Source organism: Gallus gallus, chromosome 3 (genome assembly GCF_016699485.2).
Source record: "Gallus gallus isolate bGalGal1 chromosome 3, bGalGal1.mat.broiler.GRCg7b, whole genome shotgun sequence".
Classification (NCBI taxonomy): Eukaryota; Metazoa; Chordata; class Aves; order Galliformes; family Phasianidae; genus Gallus; species Gallus gallus.
Genome location: NC_052534.1, coordinates 41,942,198 through 41,966,365, shown reverse-complemented (window position 1 = coordinate 41,966,365; position 24,168 = coordinate 41,942,198). Strand labels below are relative to the sequence as shown.

The 24,168-nt window shown below is 44.2% G+C and overlaps 2 long non-coding RNA genes across 2 annotated transcripts in view; both read left to right on the top strand.

Moving 5' to 3' along the window:
• Window positions 1-24,168, top strand: part of LOC107053038 — a 178,599-nt gene that overhangs the window by 141,256 nt on the left and 13,175 nt on the right. The gene's annotated exons all lie outside the window — the stretch shown is intronic.
• Window positions 1-24,168, top strand: part of LOC124418338 — a 127,773-nt gene that overhangs the window by 101,220 nt on the left and 2,385 nt on the right. The window contains exon 2 of the long non-coding RNA XR_006938660.1: window positions 14,174-14,221. This is a non-coding gene — a long non-coding RNA (uncharacterized LOC124418338). The remainder of the gene's footprint in view (window positions 1-14,173; window positions 14,222-24,168) is intronic.

Sequence of the window (24,168 nt, the reverse complement as noted above, 5' to 3'; positions counted from 1 at the left end):
TTGAAAGTCAATTCAGAAGAACTTTTGTTAAGGCGAATGGCAGTGTAATTACTTCCTGAAGAAAAGTGCTTGTGTAGGTGGTGGGGAGGGTGGAGGTGATGATCTCAAGTAGGGCAAGTAAATGGTAGCTCTACTCTGTTGTCCAATCCAACTTGCTTGCAATTAAGTCAAGGAAGTGATAGAGTTGATTCCCACTCTGAAGCTGCTGAGCAGTTAGAGACAATGTATTATAGTAAGTAGTTGCTCTCCAAATGTGGTGGTTAATGCTTCAGTACTGGGAGCCCCTGCAACTGCAGAAAGGTTCAGAGGTGGCAGGATGAGAAGTGCATGAATTTTCAGGACAACTGACTTAACTGGGCTTGCGCAGCTTTGCTGTACACAACAGGTACTCAGTGTCCGTTGACTCAGCTGAGAGAAGCATTAGCAATACATTGCAGGCAGTGCAGTAACACCACGCCGTGGTGGCTGCCTTTTTGTTTGTGTAGTCCCACGGTGACCTCAGGCAGCAGGAGCAAGTCACCGGTGTGCTTTCCTTGTTGAACTTTGGTGTTGACTCAGACTGGAGGGATTAAATTCACAGTATCTGCTTCACATTTGAACATGCCTTTCTTTCTCCTTAGTAGGTACATGGATAACCTAGGGCATAAGGACTACAGGATTGTTCTGAGCTGCTTCCCGCAGCACACTTCCTCCTTCTAGCTGTTCCAGCCCCATACCACTTCCTCCTTCATTCTCTGTTCTCTCTACTCCATCTAGATCATTTTAAAGCAATATTCATGCCCTGCTAGGATGAAGGGAAGCTATTCAAGTAAGCATCCAAGGGAAGGGACTGTACTTATGGAAGAATTACCTTACGTAATGCTGCTGTGTCAGATTCCCCCTTGGGTGACTGTCAATGGAAAGCGGAAGATACTTCCTTTACCAATGAGATGTCCTTCTGCACCATCACTGTGCTTGGGTTTTGCTCACCTCCTTTGCTGTTGCTTTCTGCTGGGCCTGGGTGCTCCTTGCTCCCTTGCAGGAAATCCTTCAAATGCTGTAACACAGGCGTTGGCAACCTGCAGACCGGCTCTTGAAAACCAGGAGAGATGGAAACCTACACTAGTGACCTTGCTTTAACAGGGGGTTGGACTAGATGATCTTCAGAGTTCCTTTCCAACCCCTACAATTCTGTGATTCTGTGAAACTCACACAGAGAAAAAAGAAAGAAAAATGGGTAAGAACAGGGTCTTCACTAGGGTCTTTTCTCACTGGCAGTAGAAGAAATGGCTCTGAATGTATGGTCTTTCTCTAGCAGTTCAGGTGAAGTTGAAGTGAATCCAAGGCTGCTGCATGCTCTGCTGGTGGCTCTTATGTAAATCAGCTGACCAGCCCATGAGATGCTCAACTAGGAAGACCAGCTGGGCCCAGCACATTTGATAAAGTGTGCAGGATTCCTGCCTGTCACAGCAGTATTTCTTTTGGACTGCTTTCTTTGCTTCCAGTCTGGGAAAAGTGCTAAAGAAATAGGCCTCAAGCAGAGTCCAGCTCACATGAGAGCTGGCAGCTCTGGTAACCATGCTCACTCACACACAGAAAGCCTGTCTCTGCATGTAGTGCATTCGTTTCCACTGAAGCCACAACAGAGTAAATTCTCTGCCATGTTAGCTGGATGATGTTTGATAGGCACCTGGTGCTGAGGGAAATGTCCATGTGATGTGTAAAGGTGTTGATAAGCGATGGGACTGAGAAAGCTGGAAGGCATTCTGAAGAAACACCACGTCTGTGACTCTTGATGGGATTGGACTTGCGAGGCAATAGAGTATGGTGGTGTTGCTGCAGCTTCTGGCAGTGCACTGGAATGGAAAACTTCTGTCTGGTGCAGGGTGGAGTGCACGGCTGGGCAGGGCAGGGAAGAGACGTCTGTATCACGTACTGCTGCTCTGGAGCCGCAAACAGCAGAGCCACCGTGGACAATACTGCACCCACACTGCTGAGGTCTGTGGGGCAGAAAGCCCTTACGTGGCTGCATTGCTCCCAGCATCCAGGCTGCTGTCTGCTCCTGCTCTTTGCACTCATATGCAGGCATGCTCTGGATGAGGTAAAATCAAGAAGACTCAGCTCTAGCATCCTAAGAAGTCTCAGCTTATCGCAATGAAAACAAAAGATGGTGCAGTGTTCACCTGTCCATCCTCTTATCTCTAGTGATAACAGCTCTTTCAAAACATGCATGAAATTTCAGGCTGCTGGCTATATCAGCCCCTTCTCTACCTCCCACTAGGTTTTAAATATGCCCATGTCTGAGACTATTCTATGTGAATACTCATGCACCCTGGCAGCTTGCTAACAAGTGAAAGGCTGTAGCATCCCACAGTATATTGGTGTTTGGAGATGGGTGGAAGCATGGCTGGCAAAATAAGTAAAAATTTATTCTTCACCAATAAAATATTTTTGGAGTCTGTAGGATGCTCAGGAAAAGCAAGAGGAGGTTCTGATTTGTATGGTGCCTGTGTAAGGTGCTTAATGCTCCCTGACATTGTAAGACTTTAGCATTCAATATGTGAGTCCAAAAATCAACTGAAAAGAAAACTGGGGGAAAAGATTAATGGAAGAACTCAAATTCAAAGAAATTACTTTCTGAGATTTCCAGAACCCACAGCTCTGTTTGAGAGAATATGCATGCAATATATCTCTGCTTGTCTTGTCCCCATCTAGGCGTCTGCACTTGCTATGTAAGATACAGGATGAACTGAGGTTTGGCTACTCTAATGGTGAGTTTTTATGTAAACAGAGCAGGCTGTCTTTCAGTGGCAAAATCCACAGGTAGAAGGTGACAGCTTTAATACACTGAGTTGTTTCTATTTTCCTGAAGTACTGAGAATCTATACCAGAGGAAAGAGAAAAGCTGAGCTTTCCTTTGTCTTGCATATTTGATTGTTGGGTATAGAGGCATAATGAAAGGGCCAGTGCAGGACTTTAAAAGGATTGGAAACTTCAAATGCCACTTAGACTGAACCACAAAATGCTGAAAACTCTGCACAGTCTCACCAGAACAGCATGTTTCTGGCTCTTCTGGAGGAAACCTCCTGACCTGTCTGAGAGCAAATCCTGGAAACTCCTTTGTGCTTAATAAACAGGTCTGTTCACAGCATGCCATCCTGCTTGTTCAGAGGGTGTTGGAGATAGGGAGTGGTAGATACCAAAATTGTTAGGGTGAAATAATGCATCTAGCATTCACAGGGTCTGGTGCTGCAGCTGCTCTCCTTTGCTCAAGCTCCCAGGAGAGAGGCGAGATGCAGTTCCTGTCAGCCCTGTCCGTCAGGGGCCTCCTCTGAGGGATTCTCAGATGCACCATGCAAGCTGTCTGGCAGCCTGTGCTGGTGGACTTCTCTGTTCCTGACACAGCTGCCAGACTTGCACCCAGGGCCCAGGAAAGTCACAGATGCGTGGTTGAAGCAGTCATATAGTCATAGAATCGTTTGGGTTGGAAGAGTCCTTTAAGATTGTCTAGTTCCAACCCCTCTGCTATAGTTGGGAAACCTCCCACTAGACCAGGTTGCTCAAAGCCCCATCCAGCCTGGCCTTGAATGCCTCTGGGGGGGCATATCCACAACATCTCTGAGCAACCTATTCCAGTGTTTTACCACCCACATAGTAAATAATTTCTTCCTAGAAATTCTATATCTAGTCTAAATCTACCCTCTTCCAGTCTAAAACCATTTCCCCTCATCCTTTCACTACATGCACTTCTAAAAAGTCCTTCCCCATCTTTCCTGTAGGCCCCCTTCAGGTACAGAAATACTGCTATGAGGTCCCCTCAGAGCTTTCTCTTCTCCAAACTGAAGAGCTCCATCTCTCTCAGCCTGTTCCCATAGGGGAGGTGCTCCAGCCCTCTGATCATCTCCGTGGCCCTCCACTGGACCCACTCCAACAGCTCCATGTCCTTCTTGTGTAGAGGGCCCCAGAACTGAACGCAGTACTCCAGGTGGAGTGTCATGAGAGCAGATTAGAGGGGCAGAATCACCTCCCTTGACCTGCTGATCATGCTTTTCTTGATGCAACCCAGGATACAATTGGCCTTCTGTGCTGCAAGTGCGCATTGTTGGCTCATGTTGAATCTTTCATCAATCGACATGGTTAGTGGGCATGGTGGTGATGGACTGATGATTGGACTAGATGATTTTAGAGGTTTTTTCCAACCCTAATGATTCTATGAGTCTATGACTCTTCTGATAAATACCAAACCAGCAGCTTTTTCTGGTCTCTAAAGAATACCAGTGGCCTGATGCTTTCAAAGCTGTCTCATACCTCAGTGGCTGGGTAACAACTCTGAGATTTGCGAGTGCTCGGTTCTGAAGATATAAGGCCATGCCTTTCACCTGCCTCCTGCTGCTCTGTGGGCTTTTGGCTGAGTTAACGCATGGAGCTGGATCTGCTCTCTCTAGTACTATACCTCCTGTCACTCGTGCCATCCGAAACTCAAACAACAGGGAAGGCCCACCTTGCTTGCTGCATTTGGTGCTTTGTAGAGCCCTTCTCCAGGTGTTAGTTAGTTAGTTTCGGGGTGAGCCATACCTGAAAATTCGCAGCTTTCTGGACTGTGGGCTTGTGTTGGGCTGGGCACACATAAATCTGAGCATACCATGTTAAGCTGAGTTATCCCTCCCTGTTTGTTGTACTCTCTATTGCCTTTGGGGGATGGAGAAGGAGATTGGCAGAAGCCCTCCAGGTTGAAAGAAAGAAGAGTTTAAAATGGAGTCACAGAACAAGAAGTTGCTTTATCTATACTGTGTTTGTAATCTCCAGGTAATCCCATCACTGCCTACACAAAAGCAGCAGGCTGACATGCTCTCTTACCACCGAGGAGGTGTGGGAGCTGCAGCATCAACTGTCATAGCAGAATTATTTTGTGGTTTCTCTGAGACCGTAAGCTCTTCTGTGCTTCCTCTGGTTGTTTCTGGGGTCTGAATAACGAGCCCCAGTACAGCCTCAGGTGAAGTGAGGAGATGAAGGATGGGAAACAACATGATGAGAAAAGCAAAGATCAAAACCAGCTCTGAAACTTGCCCCCTGCTGCAAAGAGAAGACCAATTATCCAGCTGAGAGGGGCATGTCCTCCGGAGGCTGGAGAAGAGGTCACAGCAGCTCACAGCTGGAGCCTGAGTCATCTTAGAAGCAAGTCCTTCATCTGTTAGTTGCATTATCTGTAAATGAGGCATCTCGCATGAGGCTTGTACAACACGCCTGCGTCTGTGGTAATCAGCTTGGGGCATATCTCATGTTGCATTTAAAGACTAATTTTAACAATAATGTTACTCATTAAAGCGGTTGGCATATTCTGTGATTTGTAGGACATGTTTGCTGCCATGCAGTCATACATTATATATTTATCAGAAGAAAACATACTGCGTGTGTATCTTCTCTTATACACTAAAGTACTACTCCTGACACTTAGTGCCAATCATGAATACATCAAAATTTTCAGCGAATATTTTCTCTGCAGCTCATAAAGGAGCTGAGACATAAAGCACCGGCTATGGAGGCTGCCGAAACAGCTGCTCGAGAAGAGCTCCTGCAGCAATGTTCCTTCAGGGCTCTTCCTTGGACTTCAAACTGCAGGAAGAGGAGTTGAATGCTTTGCTTATGCTCTCCCGACTACATATTCTGAAGTCAAACCCTTTCTCATAGGGCTGCTTGAAGACCAGTTTTTAATCTTTAGAAAAAGCTTTATAAAAATGGTAATGTCTTCTGACTAAATGTACTAGAGGTATGAGGTATTATTATGATGCTACGTAGTCATAGAGATTTAATTGAAGATATTTAACTGCAGAGGCTGTAAAATAATTGAAATTATACTTGACCTCCTCTTTTGAATAATACTTTTAGACAGATTAATAAGATAGGTAATACTTAAATTCTTTGTGCCTTTCCTCAGGGTTTCTCCAATACATTTAATGGGTTTTTCACAATGTAGCCAGATTGGCAGGTATAAAGAATTCTAGTAATTATGTCCCTTAAATTCCTTGTGTTTCTGTCCAACTGAGTATCTCTAGGATCAAAGTAAACTTGATGAAAACTATCTGTATACGGCCATCTCTGGTCTAGTATTAAATGTGGAGGTTGGCAGCCCTGCCTGCAGCGGGGGGGTTGGATCTTGATGATCCTTGAGGTCCCTTCCAACCCAAGCCATTCTATGATTCTATTAGTCTATGATTCTATGAATGAAGTGCAGAAAAATTGACCTGAAAAAAAAAAAAAAAAAAAAAAAAACCCAAAACGGTGAAGAATAAATGGTTTTCCTAGTAAACCAGGGCTGGACAGAGTCCCAGTAAACTCTTACTGGCAAAATCCTGTGTGTGTCTGCTTACAGGTTACTTACTCAGTTGCGCTTATAGAAATTGATGTGGTCTCACAACTTAAGAATTAATAACAGGCCAACCAAAGAGGCTTTTTAACTTAGTCTAGATGCTAATCTGAACTTCACTTGAACCTGCTTGCTCAAGTAATCTACTCAGCAATCTCTAGGAGAAGAGATTTTTTTCATGTGGAGCCAGCCTAACAAAAACGTAAGCTAACCTCTAACTGAGATGGTTATGAAGAAGTTTTCCCTATGGGCAATTTATGTGGGCACGTGAGGAGGAGCAAGCAGACACCTAAACAGTGCTGTTTTGTTATGAGAGCTCCTTCTTCAGTCACCCGTGTCATGAGATGGACACTTTCCTGGCAGAGAACAAATTACACTGATAATGGAGGTGCTGGGTGGCCCAGGTCAAAAACTAGCAGGTGCGCACTAGCCCTTCCTTCCCTGCTGGTCACAGCGCTCTCCTGGAGCAGCAGGTAAGAGCCAGGAAGAGTTTCCTGCCTCAGTGTGGTGCAGAAAATGCAGGCACTGCCAGTGTCAAACCAGGCTCCCAGCCCGTGTCTCCCACGGATGCATTATTCCTTTGCTATATAAGTAACAAGCCATGTATTTGCAGTGCAGTCCTGCAGGTCACAGGTGGGACTCCCAGTGATAGCAGAGTAACATCTGCTTGACTTATGAGGATTTTTCACAGGCTGTACGACAGATATTACCCTTCCCCGGTGTTAAGGGTTGTAAAGCAACTTACTGACACATTCTTGGAATAGCTGTGATGAATTCTGAAAACAAAACTGTTTAAAAAATATTAGACAAGCTTTTTCTTTAGGTTTGGCAGAGGGGTTGTGATTATTTTTACTCTGAGATGTGTTTCTAAGAATAATCCCTTACTCTCTCCTCCTCTGCAGGAAGGGAAGAAATATACTGAGTTCAGAGGCTGGAAAGTTACCTGTTTATTTTGAAATAAATGTTTGTCTGTGCTATTCCTGATGGAGTATCAGCTTTCCTGTTCCACCCTTGCCATTTAATGTAGGAGGGTCATGCACTTTTGTCCTAGTTAACTCAAGTCCTGCAACCATGTACGTGTGACATTTTATTTCATAGCTTTTTAGGTCAGACCAACCTGAGATTGTTTCTGTAAATACACAGTCAACTAAAAGCCACTCATCTTCCCATACAGCAGCCAAGCAAGAGAGTCATTCGCTTGTTTGCCCGGTATTTCTTGTGAAGTCATCACTGTGTTTCTCCAGCCATCTGTACCCTAGGCCAAACATTGCCTGGTTCCTGACTTGCAGAACCCAAGGAAAATGAGCACAGTGTGGGCAGGGAGTGAGTCTTTCCTCATTCCTGTGGCATGGAGCCACAGCACAGGCTTTTTGGATGCACCAGAAAGAAGATGGGAACCAGCTTTGTCCCAGACCCTGACACCTGCTTTGGGGAGCTGCACGGACACCCTTGAGTTCACTATCACTTTCCTCTAGTGGAAGCAGCAATGTTAACATCCCCAGGTGTCATTTCACTGTGTACTCAGTGTGAGGAATGTCCCCACGAGATAAAGGCTCCGTCCATTGCTGGTACATCACGCTCCCAGTGAGCAGCCTGTGGGCTGTGTGTCCAGTTAGAGCCCCTTGCACACCGCAGTGTCTGGCTCCACTGTTATCTTCTTGTGTTCTCTGCTAGAGAGGACTGTAACAAAACTATGGATAGAACTTGTGCAAATACATATACTTTAAAGGTATGTGCTTGAGCAGAGAGAAAAACAGGCAGGGAAGGCTAAACTACTTAACGCCAACTTGGTGACTTGTAAATTTTTCTCCTCTTGTGAAGGTTAATAGGAACAGACTAAGTGTTTCTTTCTTCCTTAACTTTTTCTATCTGAGGCTTTTTCTCTGCTCTGGCAACTCACTGCTGAGCCCCATGCACTTTCCAAGCAGCAAGCGAGTGTTTCACCAGCACGGCAGTGTTTCTGCTTCTGCCCTGCTTCTGTGCATACCTTTGACACCTTGGCATACAAGCTGCACTCACTCTCCTGTCTGCTGGGAGGACAACTGTAAGGCGCTCTGTGGGCCCTGCACAAGAGATGACCTTGCCCAGAGTCACTGCACACTGTGCAAGAGCCAGGGAAGAAAAACTTCACTGTTCGGGCAGAAGTGCAGGAGCTTAGAAGTGTGCTCTGCTTCTGCTGGGGATGAAGTGAGAAGCTCTGCAGATATCTTCCCTTGCCAGGATGAGGCAGCAGCCTGCTGGCTGGGGCATTATCTGGGGACGCGGGAGATGCATGCATGAGCCATCTGCTTACATGATTCAGTTCAGGGCTGGAGCTTGACTTTCCCACATCTAAGGCGAGTGTTCTAAACACTGCACCTCTTCTGACATGGCCAGATTTTGTTTTGACCTTCTTTCATCTTTGTTAACATGGCCTCATTGGAGTTCTCTCACTTTGATGCAATTTGAATTTCCTGCTTGGGGCTTTGTACTCTCTCAGATTCGCTCCAGATACATTTGTCCAGATGGACAGTTTCATCCCATCACCAACACACATGTGGTTACCTAGGGCACTGGTATTTGCTAGGCTCTTTACAGCATTTTGCGCTAAGAGTATTACACCAAGAAGTTTTAATCATTCGATCTTCCCCTCTGCTGGTAATAGCCAGAAGGCCCACTCTCTTCATCCATTGTTGCTTTCAACATATCACACTGAATAAAGACTGAGGCACTCAGGTGACACTCAAGCATTTGAGTTTTATGTCTCTAATCTTTGCAATAGGCTTCCAAAGCCACCCCTTCTGCTTACTGCACCAGTCTGCTATTGTGTAGCCCACAAGAAATGGGGATCGGTGGTCCCATGATAGACCACGGTCCATCACCTACTTTATTTTTGGTCTTTGCTCTTCAGCCTTTTTAAATAAAAGGCAGCAAGACATAACCTCTTTCCCAAAAGTTGTATAAAGCAGTAAGAAGGGCCAAACCTACTTGTATTTGACAAGCTGGGGAATGCAGTGAGACATGTACTTTCTTTCTCTCTTTCTTTCTCTCTCTCTTTCTCTTTCTTTCTTTCTTTCTTTCTTTCTTTCTTAAATAAATAAATAAATAAATAAAAAGAACTTAAATCTCTCCTATACCTGTGACTGAACTTCAAATGTATCTACTGGGTCAACAGCTTTCCTGGAAACTATTACCCAGAACAGTTAGTGTTTGTGCTAGCTTTAGCTGAATTGCCTGGAATAGCCCTCCCATCATCTAAAGTTAGACTTCAAAATGGAGCTAGAGAGTGTTTGGTGATGTAATGAATAGCTAGCTAGTCTTCCTACAGGATTTTCTCTTTGAAAAGTAAATTGTGGATGAGTAGTAATAGGGCACCTCAAATACTCATTCAGCTTCAAACATAGTCACCTTCTATCTGGTTTAAAATGACCTTGGCTATTTTGTTGCTCTGGTCTATTCGTCTCTTAGTTCTTTTTAATACAGTAAAAGATAACAAAATATTTTTTTACAGGGTGATTTTTAGGGTAAGCTTATGTAATGAGAGCTGTACATTCTGATGGATGATAGCATTATGTAAGAATGAGCATATGAATTATTTGACAAGAAGATATATATATATTTAAACATCTTTCTGTCTCTTCACAACTTAAATTCTAATACATGTCCTCCACATAAATTTCACTACACCAGTAAGGATCTAGATACAGAAAAGGGAGGCATATGTTAATATATACAGTAAGATTTATTTATTTCCCTGATGACTGTGGGAATACACTTCAGCACAGAACGGAAATCAGAGGTGTATATTGGAAGCAATGTGATACTTGCCTCTGCAGAAATTCAACAGCCAAAAGCAAAATGAAAGAGAATAGGCCCACCAGTTTCTTATACTGAGTTTCTTCATTCCTTACGTGCTCTACAGTAAAGTTTCCAAAGAAGCGTGGGCTTGGATTTCTGTGAAATTTATCTTGCTAAGACAATGCAGGAGGCTGGAAAGAAAGGAAGGATGAAAATCAGAGTTTGCCCACAAAATAACTCTCCTTCCCCCCCACCGTGCACCACACAGCAACAGGAGATATCAGTGGCAGAAGGTCATGCAGATAATTGCAATAATATTATCTGCTGTGCCTCAGGAACTTGGCTCCTCTCAGTGCAAGGGTGATAAATTAGAACTTGTCAAAATTCTGTTCAAGGAAAACTCCAACAGTTCTAAATCTGGATGAAGGGCAGTAAACTCCAGAGTTTCCCACAGAAAGTAAGCTCTGGAATTTCAGATTTTCCAGCATGAAATAAATGCTTCTCCCGGACTGAATTTTGCATGTTGTACTTTTTTTTTATTCAAAAACCTGAACAACCACTTGTGCCCAGTTCCTGCATGCCTTGGGAACTTGAAACTCTGAAACCTCTGACCTGAGCTGGCTCTGCAAGTTTACAGGCTCCCTAAAGTGCAACTGTGAGCCTGACAATCCCAAGTCAGTCATTTCTGTGGTGGGGTCACCGGGAAAAAAGGTACTCTGGAAGTACAGCTTCTCCATCAACCTGCCCTATGAACTAGCAGGCAGCCTATCTAAGCTTGGTTTTGTTAATGGGACTTCCACAGTTCTGAGCAACTGTTACAAAACCATCTTAGTTTTCATTAGTCAGAACAGAAAATTCCAGACCAGGTGTCATTTAGAACTTTCTATGACATCTGCTCAGTCCATCAGGTACAGGTTCAATTCATGTGAGCAGAACTTACATGTCTTTTGGGTTCTTGATGTTCTGAGTGGATATTGCTTCTTTCGTGAATTAGATCCTACTTCATGCATTCTACCATGCTGGAAATGTGGACTAATGGCTCAAGTCCCTTCTTTTTAGCAGGCTTTGGTTGCCATTGTCTAGGTAACAATGATGGAACCCAAAGCAATAGCAATTTGTATCTACATTCACAGCCCTCTGAGACAAATGGACTTCTTCATCGTTCTGTATATATGCCGATTCCTGGAGTCTGGGCTGCAGTGTTCCTGCTTTGGAAAGTTTAATTTGCACTCTGAGGCACAACTGCTAAGGCATCATGAACCTGGGGGTAAAAGTCCATGCCTCACTCAAGCATCTCTGGAGACATTCCCTGTTAGTAACAGCTAGTGGTTCTGATCTTCCCAGTCAAAGGCAGACAGACACAGTAGCAGAAGCCTCTGCCTTCTGGGTGCCTCTGACTATAGGAACTTGCATGCTTTAGCCAAGCTAAAAAGTCAGACAGGTCCCTCCAGCCTCGGTGGGTTAGCAACTGTGGCATAGCTTACAACAAAGTATATTTGGTTTGAATTAAAGATCTTCAATTAAATGTGGACACTAGTCTAGGCGTATCTAGAGAAACTAGCTTTTTGGAGGTTTGTCTATTAGTTTGAGGAAGGTAAACTCTGTGCCTGTTCCCCAGACAAATGAATGCTGGTTTTCATTGGTGAAAAGACTGATAAACACATTTATCATCAGCACACTCCTTGCTGGGGTATAGTTTCTCCTGTTTGTCATTATCTGAGAAAATGAGACTTGGGATGCATGAGAGAGGGATAATGTGGCTATTTCAATTGGGTGTTGGAGGGGCTTAAGACCAACAGTGCCTTAGAATAGGTGACGTACAAATGTCACTACCACTGACAATTCCTGCTTGTTCCGGAAAGTCAGCTATTCCTTCTCCATTTATTTTCAAGGTGAACACCAAGCACTACCTAACATTGTGGCTGCTCCAAAGCACTGTGCCTTGATGTGTCCTTCTTGAAATGCCAATAAACAGCAGAATAGTATTTGTGCTAAATGTCTTTGTTTTCTAAATCAACTGGCAAGTTACCACCATAGAAGAAAAATGATACTGCACATCTTGGACTAGAGTCCAAATACTTTTTGTAAATCAATTCAAATGCTGAAATTACAGTGGAAAACATCTCTACATTCTTTGTGTGACACTGATTCATTATTTTATAAATGAATCCTGTTCACAGCCATTTTTCCAATTTGGTTTTAAAGATCAGAATCAGATGTTGCAGTAGATGGTGATATTTGAAGGATAGGATCCCCAGAAGCAGATATTTTAGACATATTCAACAAATAAGTGAGCAATGGTTTCTAGATGCATATGAACACAGAGGGGCCTTTTCTCATGAAAAAGCTTTCCTGTTTTAATATGGCATGGTGACACGTAATGTAGTGCTACATTGGCTGCCCCAGAAAGAGAGAAGGAATTACAGTCTTCCCCTCAGAACCCCTATACAAATGCAGGGATGTTGTCCAGCCTCATGGTGCAGAGGGGTGGTGCTGGGCCTCATGGCACCAGGAGGACTTAGCTGTTGCCCCCCATGCTTCAACAGAAGATGGAGCACTCACGAGCTGCCTCCCTGCAGAGCGTATGAGCTGTTCAGCCCCAAGCAGGTCTCCCTAGGACCCACCTGCACCTGCCCTGTCAAGACCAAATCCCCAGGAGCACTCACAGTCTCCTCCTGGTCACTGCAGCTTTGCACGCTCAGCCCTCACTCTCTCTCTCAACAAAAGGCAGTATTTACCCCTACTGCTCCCATCTGGCCATCAGCAATTAATCTCCGTGCACTGAACTGCAGAGCATTGTGTGATAACTCTTCATGTTAATCCCATGTGTCAGAGAGCCACTTAAAGGCTTCCTTGGATACGATTCCCTGCTTCTCTTTTGAATAAAACCTAGGTTTTCCAGTGATGCATTTTAAGAAGCAACCAAATTCTTTAGCTATCATATTTAAACTTTAGTTTCTTCTGTGCCTGTATCTCTGTGTTCTTACCTAATTTCATATTTAGAATAATAAAATCAGGGGGACCTGACTACATGTTTGAATCCACAAGCTCCCCTTCCTCTTTTAAATGCAAATCTCTGGGGCAGAGGCACTAAGGAATTAAACACATTTACACTATTTCAAGCCATTCTGTAATCAGCAGAACCAGCAAAGCTTTGTTTTGTCCTATCTCTTCCCAGCTGCTGATCCTTATGATTCTTTTAGGAACACCTTTGAGATTGTTACTGCCTTCAGTGGTGTTTAAAATCATCCAGTAAGCTAAAATGTTGTTGGGGATGGGATAGATGATAGAAAGACAGACAGAAGGGGAGGCAGTGAAATCCATTATGCATCCTTTTTGCCTGGAACCAAGGTTGCTAGGTGCAAATTCAGTCCCCTTGCGTTAACCAACCTGGATTAAGCTCCTGTTCCCCCATTTTTCCTTACTTAATGGGATTGTAGCAAGGATAAAGGCAGTTTATGAGACGGTGTGTTGTGGGGGTCAGAGAGAGACGAGATGTGTAAACCAATATGGTCTGAAATACGGCTGCGTTCTTCTGGCAGTGATGGAGAGAGCTTGAAAAGCTCGTTGCTGCTCTTGGCACGCTTCCAAGCAGGCAATACCTCAGCCTCCTGCTGAGTCACAGCAGGTGAGGAGAGCATGGAAGTGCTGACCCACCTTGTAAGCACGCATTCTGGATTTAAGGAAGGAGGGAAGGGAAGGGGCCCTGAATACAGAGAATTGCTTATACTCCATCCCTGAATCCAGTCTCTCCAAGGCTGGAGATACATGGCCCAAGCTTGAGGTGCCACTGACTTTGTTGTCCTACAGCCGCTGGCGTCTGCTGTAGGTCCTCGGATAACTCTAAGCACTCAGTCACTTGGATGTGCTCAGGTAGGCTTCAACAGCTCTTATTTGACTGAGTAGTTCTGGGGATGCGGAGTGAAAAATGCAAAGCACCTCTCCTAGAGCTAAAACATGCTCTCCAGAGGCCTGCACCAAGTCATGGATGTCACTTCATTGGATTGTAGTGGCTGCAGGTCACAGCTAATAGTGATTTTCTTTTCTTTCTAGGTAGCTGAATCCCATACCCCTTGGGTTCACAACTGAATGAAAAAAAAGGTAGGGGAAGCTGATGAAGCTAATCTCTTCGCTTTCAAAAACTCAACTTAGCTACAATTCAGGTTAAAACAAATTGGGAGCCTATGAATGCCAAAATGACAGCCTAATTATACTCTCTATTTCAGCTAGATTAACTGGAACACATTCTATCTGCAGTGACAAATGTTTTCTAGTGCCCCAGACTTGCTCTTTTTCTTCTTTTTAACTGAATATAACATTTCTTTGGCATAGTGTTATCTGAGCGTAGCTCAGCAATGCAGCACTTCATTTCACTTGCTTCAGCTAGCCACTGGCAGAAAGACACAGTTAAAGATCTCTGTGAAACTACCTCTGTGTTTTTGTTTTTAAATTAAGGTTTTCTCCTTAGGGCTATTGCAACATTGATATTCCACAGACAGAGAGCTGCATGCAAGACTGCAAAAAATAGAAATTATGGGAGGAGCCATGGGCTGAATAATATGCTCCAAATATACTCAATAATATCATGAGAATAGCATGTTTCTGGCCTAAAATGAGGAACAGGTTTTCCGAAAGCTCTAAGCTCTGAACTAAAAAGTGAACTCCAGACAAAATTAAACTAATGAGGCTCCAAGCAATCCTGCAATCAGCCAACAGCTTTAACTCTTTGTTGCTTTTAGCTTAATGTCAGGCATCCCCACCAACTGTTCACCTGTGACTGTGCTAATCAGAAAAGCACAGAGCCTGCAAATGAAAGAGCATCATCCTTGTTATCAGTGTCTAGCACAGCAGATCCGGTTTGTGCACTCCACATTGTTCTAGGTCTGCTTTTCCAGCCTCTCTACCTGCCTCATTCCTCCTACTTCTCAGCCTTAATGCAAAAGCAATAACGGCCTATTACTTAATGCATGCTTCCTTAGGTTATCATCCCTCCCAACTAAAACACTACTTCCCTGGCTTTGTTTTTTAAATCAACAATAGATGAGAGAACACACGGACTCATTAACCCCAGGGAGAGGCTGCATGCCCAGCAGGGACACACAATGAGCTTGGTGGCTCCCCAGCCATCCTTGCCAATAGGCATCAAAGATCAAGAGTCTACCAGCAGAAGCTAGGGGCCTTCTGCTCCCTGGAGTCAAAAGTAGACACTGCCTGAAGGCCCTGACAGCTCACAGGGCTCAGCCACCTGCAACAGCAGATGGGGAAAGAAGCTGAAAGAGATGCTTGCTTGGGGCCACTGAAGCACAAGGTGCAAGCAGGCTTCATGAAACACTGTGCTTCCTGTGAGTTATTTCGTGTCAAATGAAGGTTGATAAAGCTAAGGTGGAAGACAATGGGATCTGAGAGCCCTTACCCATCCCTCCCTGAGCATGTCTAAAGGCTTGGTTAAGCACAGGTTTGATTCCAGTCCTGGCTGAGACTCTCCCCACCCCTTTGTACATTGGCAGTGGTGCCAACACAGGGCCTTCCAGATGGAACCAGCAGAGATGAGGCTCAAACTGCTGCCTCCTAGGCCCTGAAAACCCATCTATCCTAAGCCAATTTTTGTGTCTCTGTTTGGAAAGGCTATGGTGCTGTGCACCTTGTTGTGAGAGCAGTGCTCATTTCTGTCCACAGGGAAGCAATGCACAAAGGTGGATGAAGACCACTGGTGCTTTGCTTTGTTGTCCTCAGGTCTGGGCTTGATCCATGTGATAGGGATGGCCATAGGCATTGACTAGTTAGGTCTGATAGTCATTATTGAAAGAGTGGTGATGGGCTGAAAAGAGAGGGGTTTTGGTTGATTGGTTGGTTGATTGGGTTTTTGTTGCTTTTTTTTTTTTTTTTTTTTTTTTGCAAGAAGCAGACATCACCAAGGCATTTTAGCATGTGTTTTTAGAGAACCTACACAAGTCTTTTGTGGGTTTCTTGATGTGTGCCATTTATAAACACTACAGACCATCCATCATCTGGTTTCTGAAAGAAAGCCAAGATCAGATGTTTTGGGCATTCTAAATGCTATCTAGTTTTTTGGCTTACCTGCATGAGAAATTCGTATCTTGAATGAAAACTCCAAGAGGTCAGCAAAAAGCCATGAATCTACACATATCAATTGATGTCAATTAAGTCATAACTTGTAATGATGCAAAGTATTGCAGGGTCTTCCAGTCAACAGCTAGAGGAGTGTGTTGAAATAAGAGAAGTTACAGGGAAGAGTCCCGTGATGTGAAGATATGTAGAAACCTGACTTCTAAAAGCATGAAAATGTTTTTCTACTGAGGAATGACCTTCCAGGTTTGCTTTTTTTCCCACCTCACGATTTTATTGTTCTTATGGAGCAGATTTCAGAGAAGTCTTTCACTCTCTCATAGAGAAAGCAGGAAGATTTATGCTGAGCTTATTGCTAGCGGCATGATTTCATTACAGAACACTAAGACTGTAATTTTGTATGCTTATACAGAATGTTTAATGCACACGTTAAGCTAGATGTGCTTTATTTCAGTTTGTGTAACAGCCTAAATGGCATAACAGTATGATACACTCGTTTATTTGGCACTGAAGCTCAGATTCGGTGCTTAAGCATTTACTGAACTGGGGGCTGTGCTGTGATGTAATGGTTCAAACAAGTTAGTGATCAGAACTCCTGTATCTGTAAGCTCAGAAGAATTTCAAAGTAGTGAAAAATAATTCAGTTCCAACATGGAAAGCTTACTGGCTTTTCCTTTCCAACAGACAGTAATTTTAATGCAGCCTGTATTATAAGTATCACCCTGTTCCCATGTCAAGTCACTCTGAGACCTGACAACGTGAAGGTTATAGAGTAAATTGTACCACTTTTAGGTGGACTTTACTGTTGTAAACATAAACTATTTCAGAAAATGTAATTCTCCTACTAATCAACTGTTTCTTAACATTTTTTACCTCCATATTACTCGAAGATGCATTCCTCGCTTTTAAAATCTCATTTACTGCAAAAACTAGATAATCAACCTGTGTTATTTCATTCCAAAGCTTTCTAACATATCTGAGCTGATGTGGGCTTGGCAATGTTTGGACTGTATTGCTCTACTTATTAATAACACAGCTACTATTTGGGCTCAGGAAATGTATCTGTTTAAGCACCCAGAAAACATTCAGCTGTTGATGGCTTCTATTTTTATAACCTGCTAGATTAAGATGCGATGTGACATGATTCATAATGTTGAGTTTGTATCTAAAAAACAACCTGGCATTGGAAAGATCTCAGTTTTAAGAAAATGAGTTCATTTAGCGTTACGGGAAAAAGTACATTACAGGCAAAGCAGACACTTACTGTGCATTGTTTGTGTGTTTAAACACCAAGGTTACTGAAATCCCCCAGCTGAAGGCTCAGCTCTCTTCCCTTCCCCCTAGCTATGCAGTGGTAAAGGACAGTACTGAGTATAATAAATTCAAATTAAAAAAGGTTGGACAAGGCCTACCCTTTCTCTTTTAGATTGGGTGCCCTGAAGGACCAGTAGAAAATACAGCAACCAAGGGCTACAGAAATGTGACTATGTAAAGGACAGTACTGTTTCAACCCAGTGACCCCAGCAGGATCAGACTGATTTAGCAGAAGAAAATATGAGGAGTTTTGGCAATAGCTAAGGTTTCTTCTTTTACTGCATCAGTTGTATTGTGAACAATTGTTGACATCTGCTTCCCCCCCAGGAAGGTACTTCAGGACATAATGGAGGTACCTCTTCTAGCTTTGAGGCCTATGGTTTAGGTATGGCTTAACTGTTCTTCCAGCCGCTTCAGAAAGCCGCGTTTCCTTTTTTAAAGAAGGTTGGTGTAACTTTAATATCTTGCTTGTATATCTTTCCCTTGCTTACCTTGAGGCTGATTTCTCCGTCACGAAAAATTCTTCTGTGACTAACGCTCAAAAGTGAACGCTAGATGCAGGGAATTACCCACATAGAGACTTTCTCATTTTGTTTAAAGCCTAGGCACTGCTTGTGTAGGCTGTGGAACACTTCCAGACCCATCAAACATTACCTAGTAGCTACCTGCAGCCTGCCAACTGTTCTCGTCCAGGCTACCCTCACCTCATACAATGGCTTTGAGTCTGCAGAGGGCTGTTTGGACAGATGCTTCAGCTTGGCTGTACTGGTGTGATCCTTGGGGGTCCTGATGGACAAAATTCTGGACATGAGCCTGCAGTGCACTCTTGTAGCCCAGAAGGCCAACAGTATCCTGGGCTGCATCACAAGAAAGGTGGCCCAGCAGGGAAAGGGACCTCTGTCCTTGTGAGGCCCCATCTGGAGTACTGCATCAGGCTTGGGGCCCCCAGTACAAGAAGGATGTGGAACTGTTGGAGTGGGTCCAGGGGAGGGCCATGATCAGAGGGCTGGAGCACCTCTCCTATGATGAAAGGCTGAAGGAGTTGGGATTGTTTAGTTTGAAGAACAGAAGGCTCCAGGGAGTCCTTGTTGCAATCTTCCAGTACTTGAAATGAGCTTACAAGCAGAGGGGGACCAATTTTTTATGCAGGTAGAGACAAGGGCAAAGGGTTTAAACTGAAAGAGAAGATATTTAGGACAGATGTTAGGAAGAAATTCTTCACTTAAAGGATGGTGAGGCACAGAAATAGGTTGTGCAGAAAGGCTGTGGATGCCCCATCCCTGGAGGTGTTCAAGGCCAGGCTTGATGGGATCCTGGGCAGCTGATCTAGTGGGTGGCAACCCTGCCCCCATCAGGGAGGCTGGAACTAGATGATCTTAAAGGTCCCTTCCAACCTGGGCCATTCTATGATTCTATGACCCTTAGTGCTCTCATCTAGACTTTTTTTTTTTTTGTGTGTGTGTGTGTGTCAGTGGGTCTGAAACTTAAAGGCGTGATTGCCTACTGCAGAAGGAGTAAGGCTGCTGGGAAAATACTTGGGATGCCCAAAGAGTTATTCTCTACTTGACCCTGCTCTCCATGGGAAGGAAGAAGAGGTGCAACTCGTTCTGCAGGACCTTCCCACACAGCTGTCAGGAGATGCCTGCCAGCTTTTCCCCTCTGGAGGAGATGAGGACAGAGTGATTTAGATGACATTACTGAATTAACAGTGAGCATTCTTACTTCCCCACCACCTCCTTTTTCTTCTGTGTGTGAAGAGTGACATTCAGCATTCTGGTTCCTGTGGCAAACAGCTTTACTTATAGCACCGAGTGGTTGCTGCAGGACAGACCTCCAGCCTCCTGTCCCACTTTTTCACCTGCCCCCTGTGCCTCAGGTCACTGGCTTATGATGTCAGATGGCACCCAAGGAATACACATCATGCTCAGATGATACCTATCTTATGAAGATAGTCTGAAGGAACTGGACTTGTTCAGCCTGGAAAATAGAAGGCTGCAGGGAGACAACATTGCAGCTTCCCAGTATTTAAAGGGAGTTTATAAACATGAGGGAAATCAACTTTTTACAGAGGTAGATAGTGATAGGAAAAGGGTGAATGGTTTTAAACTAAAGGAGGGTTTTAAACTAAGGAGGGGAGATTTAGATTAGATGTCAGGGAGAAGTTTTTTACTGAGAGTGGTGAGGTGCTGGAACAGGTTGCCAGGGAGGCTGTGGATGCCCTGTCCCTGGAAATGTTTAAGGCCTGATTGCATGGGGCCCTGGGCAATTTAATTTAGTACTTGATCCAGTGGCCGGTAACCCTGCCTATGGCAAGGGGGTTGGAACTTGATGATCCTTGAGGTCCCTTCCAACCTAAGCCATTCTATGATTCTATGGTTCTATGCAAGTTAAGGAGGATATCAGGATGTCATCTGTGCCTGGAACTCAACTCCCTCACTGCTCCAGAGGCTAGACCACAGCAACATGGATTTTCTCCTGGATTCTAACACTGACTTATGGTTTCTCAGTGTCTTCAGCTCCCTCAGCTGCTGTTATATTATGTAGCATGCAGGGCTCTTACCTTATTGCAGTACTGTTACTGGTTAACTATTTATTTTTGTGATTAGCTTTTACAGTCATTCACAAGCTTTTAATTACTGAATTCCCCACACAGTTCTTTAATTCAATTTGTTCTGACCTTCCAGTTACCTGTGAAATAAAAGGAGAGTGAAATCTGTTATGTCACTATATTCAGGCATTTGCAGCTGGGAGTGAGGCCCTGGGGCAGTGAGATGGGGCACAGAGGCTGGGCTGAGAGAGTGTGGTAGGTATTTAGGAGCGTTTATCTCCTCTGTGCTGGTGGAAGAGAAGCCTTGACACTTCTGTGTGGCTTCCCCTTAAGGACAGTCCATGTGCTTACCCAACAGTGCCTGCACAGGCAAATCTTTAGGATTCCACAGGGGATGTTTGATCCCTGTCCAGCCAACACCAATGGCTAGCCTCTGCTTGGAGTATATTGGCATTGCAAGGTGACAGATGCATGAATGATCAGAGTAGAAGTCTGCAGGTGCATGCTGGATTGTGAAATCTCCAGCTGGCGTTGCCAGTAGACTTGAACACGAGTCCAAAGGGCTACTGGCTAGCTTGCAGGTTGTTCAGAGTTTGGTTTCTCTTTGCAAATTATCAACAGTATACAACCAGGCCTTTGTTGGATGGCTGCCCTTAGACTCTGTCTTAGACCAGACTGGTAATGCCAACTTAACTTTCATAGACAGTTGATGCCAGAAAAGCCTTGGGGAAGCAACTGATAGTCAAGAGGGAGAGTTTGGCTTTTTGTGCAGATCCTTCATGTGAAAAAACCAACCAAACAAAAAAAAAACCCCAAAAACCCAGCCAAACAGCTTTATTAGTCTTGCTTTTATTACATGAATCTTTTCCCAGCTTTGGCAAAAAGCTGATGGGCAGCAGATAGACCAAGGGTAATTGGCCCCTACGGGTAAGCTAGAAGACACAGGATAACCACTGTCACAACAACTGGAGTCTGCCATGGGGAACTAGCTGTATGGTCAGTCACAACTGCTCAATGAGGTGAAGATCATTTTTAGACTGGTTCTGCTGGGATCTTGTTTGCTTTGCACTGGTGATTCACCAGAAAGCAATTGCAATGATCTTGATAATGAGGCCAACAGGTGCTGATAGGAGCAGAGGACCTATTATGTTGATTGCTGAGGAGATTTTCTGAAATTATTTGCTTAAACAGGAATGGGCAGCACTCACGTGGGTATGCTTCATTTCATGAAATAAGGATTGACATGAATTCCTCCCCTGTCATACAAGGAACTCCTGTTATTAACTCCTATCATTTCTTTCCTAAGAAATTCATACCCAATAAGTTGGTTTAAGTAGATATGGGTCAGGTGATAGCAGATCCATTTTAAATGAATCAGTCTAGACCATCAAGTTTCAGTCCAAATCTGGCTATAAACATGAACCATTCTGTTTTCCAGGTTGTACCATCAGAGTCCAGACTCATTTTGGTTCTTTCTTTGTATTCTTATGAATTCTGAACATCTGAAATAATTTCACAATGCACTGTATCTTTATACAGGCATACAGTGTTTGAATAATGAATTGAAACAATTTGAAAGAAAGGTTCTTAAAATTATTATTAACTCTGGTTTCTCAAATATTGTCCTAAGTCTTCCCCTAAGGAACAGAGAAAATATTCCAACTCTGCATGATGAAAAAGCTTTAATGCAAAGAGCTCTCCACAGGACTGTTTTCATTTTGCAGTGTATTTTAAACATATGGACAGGGCAGACTGTTAATTATTTCTTCTCCTTTTGGCTCAGTTCCATGTACAACTCAGCAAAAGCAGAGCTCTACAAACTAGTCAGTGGACAATAAATGGCTCTCCGTTTGCTGAGTGCTAAATAAAAATGATGGAAGGGTGTTGTGACTAGCCCTTGAGGCTCTTGTTGGCCCACAAAAAAACATTCTTGCCCTTTCCTCCCCCCAGCTGCTGTATCCTGACGTGACCAGAAGGGTATGTGTGGCTTCTGAGGGACACGTGCAGGAAGATCTAGTCTCAAGAGCCAAAGACATTGCAGGCCATGGCTGTGTGCAGGTCCCTTTGCTGTCTTCTGGTGGCTCTGCCATGAATGGTTGGCAATGTCAAATAATGATGATATCTGTAATGGAAGGGTTATATCTAAATAAACCACAGGTGAACTCCTCTGGCCCTGTAGTTGCCCTTGCCCATGGGTCAGTGGCCTCCCACAGAAGAGCAGAGCTTGTGCCCGTCTCTCACAGCTTGTTCTCCCCTGCAACCACTTTAACACACCCTTCTCCCAGCAGCGCATGCCAAGTTGCACAGCCAGCTGGTGCTTATCTTTTTCTCTGGGGACCAACTAATGTAGCTACACTCCATCGACATCGAGTCCTAAAATTCAGTGAATACTTAATTGCCACAGTGTTTGTTCTATAAGAACACTTTTATTCCGTTGCAAACATTTTTCAAATATAATGGGGATGAGGCCCCTGCCTGTTGCCATTTGTAGTCTGCATGTGTAGCTGTAGCCTGGAGAAAAAAGAATGAACAGAAATGAAGTGTTGGTGTGATAGTTTTAGATGACGTAGGGAAAACTTGGGTTGGTTTTCTTTTTGTTTTGCTTTGTTTTGTTTTGTTTGTTTGTTTGTTTTTGTGCTTATTACTAAAATGAAAACACATGGAGAAGGAGGGGAGACCCACAGATTATGGAGACATTTTTCATTATTAATTGTCTATTTTGCACTGTAACAACTGCTCTGAATTCTGAACATATATCCAGTAACAAATGCAGCTGCACAGAAGCCCTTGAACATTAATCCTGGAGGACAGCCCTGGCCAGGACAGTAGGCTTTGTTTTGCATTCAAAGAAATGCAGCAAGGTTTGCACCAAGTCTTAATTTATTGTCCACATTAGCTGCATCCTGGAATGGTGAAAAGCAGGAGTCACGGCACTTAGACCTGCATCTCAGATACCTCCTTTCTCTCACTTGTGTTTCAAGACAGAAAGAGGTGGTAGCCGTATCAACTTCAAATCTTCCAGGAGAAGATGGGACTCCAAAAATATTCCTCTTCTCTGTGGGTTTCCTTGCCAAGAAGTTAAATGCAACCTTACATTAAGCAGATGGAGGCTTCTTCTCCCTGTCCTCCCTTCAGCTGCTATAGTCATATTTTCTTCTGCACAAAGTCGTGTCCCTGGCACTGCAGGTAGGTTTCCAGGGATATGCCCAGAAAGGCAGGATCATGTCTGAGAGCAGTGACCTCCTCAGACCCTTTGTGCCACCCCATACTGCACTGTGCATGGCGAGTGGGCACAATGATCCCCTGGGAGCAAAGGGCTGTACCCCCAAGACAGTTCCAAGCTTGCCAAGAGGGAAAGGGCAGCTTTGCTGGAGTGGTGCCTGGAGCCATTTCCTGATGCAACTTACTGACAGCTGACGGAATGGCATGAAAAAGAAAGTGAAAAAAGGTATTTAGAATGAAAAGACCTCAGTTCTGTAGCTGTGTCCAGGGATTTTCTGCATCGCATCTCAGCAGCACTCTGTCCACCGCAATGCAATGGATGTGCAACTCAGACATACATGTAAATGCACACTCTTTGCATGCCTAACTAGTTTTTCCAAAGCTTTCCAGGCTTTAAAGAAAGGTTAATATGTTCATTCTGCTTGGCCTCTGAGTCAGACATAACTGCTGAACACACAGAAGGGTGGCTCCATTCAGTCCCCTGGGATGTGCTCACTAAGTTGTTCCCCTGCCACCAGGCAGAACAAGCAGGTTGCTTCTAGCCATGGTGATTCACCAGCCTTTTCTTTAGAAATGAATCCCCTGAGAGAGCACACAGGGTATTTCCCAACTGGGATTGTGGTGATGCTGGTCAGATTTACTGAATGTGTTCATCCTGTCTCCTATTCCTCTTCCTACAGAATTTCAGTGCAAATGAGTAGGGATTAGGCCTGTGCCTCTCTTCTCTTCCTTGGCAGGACTAGCTGCAAGGCAACTGTGCCCTCCCTGCTCCAGAGGCAGGCCCACACGCCATGCAGCATGGCTCAGCATGGCAAAGCTTAGCATGGCACAGCACACCATAGCTGAGTTGCCCACTGGAGGTGGATGCAGATGGGGA